The 6,569-nt window shown below is 46.6% G+C and overlaps 1 long non-coding RNA gene across 2 annotated transcripts; it reads left to right on the plus strand.

Annotated features, from left to right (window-relative positions):
• Positions 1-536: 536 nt before the first annotated feature.
• On the plus strand, positions 537-5,016 carry LOC128789637 (uncharacterized). 2 transcript variants are annotated; one of them, XR_008431491.1, is made up of 3 exons: positions 537-619; positions 2,881-2,966; positions 4,190-5,016. It is a non-coding gene; the product is annotated as an uncharacterized LOC128789637 (long non-coding RNA). The 2 variants fall into 2 exon arrangements; XR_008431490.1 differs by having other exon boundaries at positions 4,802-5,016.
• Positions 5,017-6,569: the final 1,553 nt, after the last annotated feature.

Here is a 6,569-nt window from a genome sequence, read left to right on the forward strand (position 1 = left end):
AGCAGGACGGGACAGGGACGGGACGGGAGCAGGACGGGACAGGGATGGGCACTGGACTGGACGGGAGCAGGACGGGACAGGGACGGGGCGGGAGCAGGACGGGACAGGGACGGGACGGGAGCAGGACGGGACAGGGACGGGCACTGGACAGGACGGGACAGGGACGGGACGGGAGCAGGACGGGACAGGGACGGGGCGGGAGCAGGACGGGACAGGGACGGGCACTGGACAGGACGGGACAGGGACGGGGCGGGAGCAGGACGGGACAGGGACGGGACGGGAGCAGGACGGGACAGGGACGGGGCGGGAGCAGGACGGGACAGGGACGGGGCGGGAGCAGGACGCGGCCGCGGCAGCGGCGGAGCGGCCCCACCCTGCAGCGCGCGGGCGCTGATTGGCCGGTGCCGCGGGCGGTGCCAATGGGGAGGCGCGGCCTCCCGGCCATTCACGAGCCGCGCTCGGGTGGGTTCGGCCGGGCTCGGCTCGGGCCGGGCCGGGCCGGGCTGCTTTGCTGTGTTCGGCTTTGCTCGGCCCGGCTCGGCTCGTCTCAGCTGAGCTCAGCCCAGTCCGGCTCGGCTCGGCTGAGCCCAGCTCAGCGCGGCCAGAGGCTCCGAGCCGCGTGAGTCCTGCGGGGCCGCGCGTTAGTGTGGCTGGAAGCGGAGCTCTGGCCTTTCCCAGCCATTAAGTCATCCCCTGGTGCTGATTGAAATCATCTGTTTTCAGTTCTCTGACAAATTAATTGAACTTTCCTCTGACTCAGGGGCCTTCTGACTTTTGAAGCAGATTTTGTCTACATGCCGTCTCCCAGACGAACACAATTTAATTTTCTAGGCTTTAAAGGAACTTTATGTTTCCAGAAAGGCAATGAAAGAGGCATTTGTTCAGCGATAGCGCTGTGACTTCTACAAATATGGCACAAGAATAGAAGCCTATAAAATGTTGATTTTACTGCCACTGATAACCTGCTCCAAAACGTGTTAGATCCTGAGATGCACAGGCCTGATAACGCGGCAGGGCAGGAGTTGCTTTCTTTCAAGTGTATTAAAAGAATGCTCCTTAAATAACTGCGAGCCTTTGTGAGGGCAGAGCTGGGACAGCGCCGAGCCTGTGCCTGGTTGCTGTGCTGATCAAATAACTACTGATTAAGTAGTTCCAGTTCATGTGCTCCAGTTCAATTGCATTGCATTTGGCCAAGCAGGAGCTGCAAGGTTCAGCTGGAGTCCAAACCCTGAGCCCAGGTTTATGATCCAGGCTCCCCAATGGGATGAGTTGTTCCCCCACTCACTCCATCTACCCTGGGGAATATTTAAAACTCGCCTTTCAAACTTAGTGAGACAAATTCTGCTTTCAGAAGTGTGCCTGAGTGCTGCTGCCTGTGATCCCCATCTGGGCATACCCAGAGTTTGCAGTGGCAGGGCGGTCGTGGCCAGGCTTGGGGCTGATGGAAGAGCACGGAGGGGTCAGACTCCACTGCCTTATACTCCACATTTTTCAGTTATACCTGTCGATTTTTCCTGTTATAAAAGCACCAAAACATCTAATTAACTCTGGGGGCTTCTGCTCTCATTTACCGGGGTAGATTTGAGTACATGCTCACATCCTTTGCTGAAAACAGAATGAAGAAAGTCAGTTGTTTTTCTTGGCCCATCCAACTTCATGTTTAATTTTCTCCCCCACTCCCCATCCACTCTAAAATCCAAACGATTTGTAAACAAAAATTAATTAATCTTTGAAATAATCCCGGGAAATAAGGATGTTATTTGTGCTTCTTCATAAACATAAGAAAAACAAGTGATATGGAAAGAATTTTTTGAGGCTATTGGCAATCAAATTCAAATTTTGTCCCATACTTCAGCTGTGGTGGCCAGGACCTCAACTAGCTTGAATTTACTGCAGAACTTTCCTCGTGGGCTGACCCTCACACCATTTCTAGTTCTTCACCATCTAATTTGCACTTGCTACTTTGAAAAGTCATCCAGAGAGCACTAAGCTGATTGAAAAATCTGCGTTCCACTGAAGTGCTAGAAAATAATTAAAATATAGATACTAAAATCATAACAATAGGTGCCTGACATTTCAGCAGAAAACTTCAGACCCAAACATTCCCAAATGCCAAAGAAATATGTGAGTGAATCCAGACTGTTTCAGGCTTTTTGAAGAATATCATGGAAAGGGAGGGTGATATTAGTCTGGACCTATTCCTATCCAATCTTTTAATTTTATGTACACTGGATGCATATAAACCAGCTCTGTATTTTCACTTTCATTCAACTGTGGCAAATTCTAGGTAGAGGAGATTTTTTGTCTTTTTCAGTCAAATTTCCCACTGACCTTAAATTTCTCCTGGCAGACTCTTACAGTTTTACTTGACTAAGTAGGAAGCACCAAGGCCATTAATTTGAGGAGTCATTCTTATGCCCTGGGTGAAAGCTGCTCCATGGTCTTGAAGGTTGAAACAGGCATCTTTACAATGTTTTATGCCAGTACCTAGTTCTGAAGTGTGTGAAAAGACATTGAAATGTTCTCAATGATCCTGATGGGTCCCTCACAGTCCAGCACATTCTATGATTCTGAAAATTGTGTCAGTCTACAATAACCTATTAGTCCTTCATAAGATTCCATCTGCTGCTGTTTAAACTTTCAGCTAATTTCTTTTATCCCTGATTTTTCTAAGTATTATCTGTTGTGCAACTGTACAACATAAATTTATACTTTAGTGCCCCAGCTTTTAACGCTGGAAAGGACAGGTGTGCAATAAATGTGCACACAGCCAATAGATATGACCCAAATACCACCCAACAGTGGCAACTCAGAACAGGATGTGAAAAAAAAGGGTAAAACTGTGAGGCTGCCTTCAAACCATCTTCTTCTTTGACACAGGAAATCTGTGCTGGGTGACTCCAGGGAAGCGTAACTGGGAGTAGAGCCCTCTGAAGAGTGCAGCAAAGTCCTTGATGATAGCCAAGGTATTTTACAACAATAATTACTTTGAACTGTAAACTGTGCTTTGGAATATCTGCGCAGCTGTGAGGGAGCGAGGAATGAGACAAAATTTTTGTAACTTTAAAAGAAATGTTTTTTGTCCTGCTTGCACAGGTTGTTGGTGCAGAATTTGCTCCTGTTTTATTACAAAAGCTATGGAAGCAACTATTACAGGAAGTTTTTTTTTCTTCCATCAGCATATGCCTTTAGCTCTCCAAAACACCAGCAGAAAAACAGCCTCCTTGGGCCAAATCTGTCTTATTTTTATCATGATGGAATAATCCCCCCAACTTCAGTGCAATTATTCACAAGTGAGACAAGTGTCCTAAGTCTCCTGCAAAAAAAGGAACTGAAAGTGCCCATGATTATTCCTCATGACATTGGCATTTCTGCAGCAAAACTTCATTTTTCTAATCTAAACTGAGCAAAGTACTCTTAGGGTGACAGATGATTTGGGAAATGAACTCAGAGAATCTTGTTCTGGCTTTTAAATAATTTCTCATCATTATTCTCCTTTCAATTTGGTTTATTTGTAAATGGAGCTTGTTCAGGAAGGCAAAGTGTTGATTAGCAGCCAAAACTTATTTAATAATGGAACAAAATTAGTTATGCAGTGAAGGAGAATTCACTGCAGGAAGAAACAGGAGTAACTTCTAAAGATTAAATCAACCAAACAGGAAATGGAATCAATCCCATGTGGTTTAGGTAGTCTGATTGCAATGCCAAGCGTGTAAATTACCAAACAGCTTTTGCTGGCCTCAACTGCTGTTGGTTTTCCCTTCCTCCTGACTGCTCCTAGGTGTCCACCCCTGCCTGAGCCATTCCCCTCCCATCTGGATCAAGCCCCTGGGCTTCCTTCAGGGCAAACGTGGCTGAGGGAGAATTGCTAGCAGCTGCTTGCACTGCTTAGTCACCACTGCCACCAAGAACCACTGCCTGAGAGAGCTGAAAAATATTTGCAACATGTATTTACAAACAATTGCTAGACAGATTTTGTCTGCCCGTAGCATTTGTCAAACAATCTCGAGCAGGAAGTAAATACAGATAAATAGATTCTCTTTTGACCAGGGAAAGCAGATTTTATATTGTCTAATATGGCTAATCATGCTGCCATAATATTAAGTAAAGGCAATGCAACTGAGATGTAGCAGGATGTGGCTTTTTTTTTTTTTCCCCTTGGGCCTATTCTGATGATGGATTATGTCAGTTAAACATTTTAGGAAACAGAAGCCACTTCTCTATAGGAACTTAGCAGCAGAACTCCCAGCTAAACCACAGACAGTCCACGTTTGAATGGGTGCTGATGCCAGCCTCGGGTGAATGACTTGTAAAAGCAGCATCACGTAAATGTGTCTGAATAAAATAGGAGCAGATTGCAAGCAGTTCCTAAGACTTGAGTGAATGACCTTTCTTGCTGTTGTAATTTCCAAATTTTTGGCAGACTCTCCCCTGACCACTATATTTCATTTCCGTGCACCCCTGTACTTCCCAATTCCGGTCAGGAGCAGAAGCAGAAGTAATAAAATACCACAAGAAAAGCTATTCTTGTGATATTTCCGGTGCTACTGGATGCAACACCAACAGGAAATCTCATGAGAAAGACTGTCCCTTCACAGTTTCCAGGCCCCACTTTGGAAACCCAAGTGACTTGGTGGGAATAAACAGCAAATAAGCATCCTCCAGCTTGGGTGATTAAAACTTCTCCCAGCATTTCTGGCCCAGTCCCTTCCACTCCAAGGTGCACAAGCCTTGTGACAGTGGTAGACACAGAGAAAACTGTGGATGGCTCATGATAGTCTGAGCCTTCCTTTCTGTCCAGTTACGTGAAACGAAGGGACCTGCAGGCCTGCAGCCTTCTCTCTTCTGAAATGAGTCCTTGAGAGCTCACTGTGCCTCAGGATTGCAGCCTTGACCTTGCACGTGTCCGATGGTGATGATCTGCAGAAAGGAGGATATCCCCCTTCCACTTCAGGCTGCTCCAGGAGGATTCCCAGTCTCCCAAGAGACTAAGAAGGTAAAGAGGGAAACAAGCAGAGGGAAAAAAGGGACATTCAGGTGATTCTCCTCTTTCCTTTCCTGCTATTCCCCTCACCCCTCACTGCTTTGAGTCCTGCACGCCTTACACGGGAAAAGGAAGGACCTATGCCTATTTTGGTCTAAATGTTAAATTTCAGGTGGTAATTCAAGCAGTTTGGCCACATGCTTGGAATGTTTACTACCATTTCCAAGTCCAGGAGTTGCCATCTAGTCCTCAGCCCACAGGAAGGGGACCTTTCCTTCAGTAGGGCAGCACAGGAGGCCCACGGTGGTCACAGACCTTAGGAGTTCCCTGCCATCCTGCAGTGTTTGCAGCAGCCAGCTGATGGACACCCTTGCTGGCAGAGATGATGACTCAGATGTAAACCCTTCCTGAAGTGTCGCTCTCTCTGTCTCTCCAGAACAAATGCCTTCCCTCTCAGTAACTGATACAACAGCCCTGGCCCAGCTGCAATAGCAGATTGCATTTGCAGTGTCACTTTGGCAGTTAAAAAATCCTTGTCACAGTCATCTGCTTCAGCGCCCGGCCTCCAGCCCAACAGAGTGTGGGCCTCATTTTTTCCCTCACATGCAGCCAGGATGCAGGTCGCCCGTGATGTTTGATACTCAGAGCTTTTTGGGGTTGGAATGCAACCACTTAAAGCTGTTTGGTTTGTCACTTTTGGATTTGCTACACAAGGCTCTGTTAATACAAACGGGCCTGTTTATAATATTCATCAGAGAGTGGAAGAAATTCCTCTGATGTCTGCATAATGCAGCAAGCAGACTCCTTGATTATTAACATGCTGATTGTGAACTCTTATTTCAGATGTTAGCTCAACACTGGGGAGAGAGAGCTAGGGGAATAAAAAATGCAAGATGCATGACATGCTTGGAAATTGGTCAGCGAAACTGGAAAAAAATATTTACACGCTTAGGTCGTGTTTTTTATGTAATTCTTTCCTTTTATGTAATATTTGGAGAAGCCGCTGTGTTTTCAGTTCTTACCCAAATGAAGCCACACCTCTGAGCACTGGAGCAATCACTGCAGGAGAGGGAGTGGGAGAAACACATCCCCATCCCTTCTTAATCCTCTCATTGATGTGCTCATTAGTGTTGGCTCGGGGATAGTCTGATGCATTTCGTCCCTCCCCCAGCACTTCCTTAAGCTCGGCATTTCCATAGGAACTTCCAGCCGGGGGCCGGGATGCTCCAGTGATCTTCCCGACCCCTATTTGTGGTTGCTGGATGCACCAACCCCTCTCACCACGTGTGTCTAACCAGACCTTCACTGCCAGCCCTCACCCAGCTGCAGAGGAAGGAATCCTGCCTTTGATTGTGCATGAAAATATCCCCTGGAATAGAAAAGTCTCAGCTGTCAAGGTGCTTAATGTTGTCTGACCAGCAATAACTTCGGTGGGCATCAGCTCCTGCATCCTGTCTTATCCATTATTTGCAATACTTTCATTTATTAATGAAGCCTTTTTGATGCCTTAGTAATAGAAAATACAGCAGATTTTTTTTCTTACTCAGTTTTTTCATCCCTTGGGTGTTACATCTTCTCTTCATTT

The sequence above is a fragment of the Vidua chalybeata genome, chromosome 6, assembly GCF_026979565.1.
Source record: "Vidua chalybeata isolate OUT-0048 chromosome 6, bVidCha1 merged haplotype, whole genome shotgun sequence".
Lineage (NCBI taxonomy): Eukaryota > Metazoa > Chordata > Aves > Passeriformes > Viduidae > Vidua > Vidua chalybeata.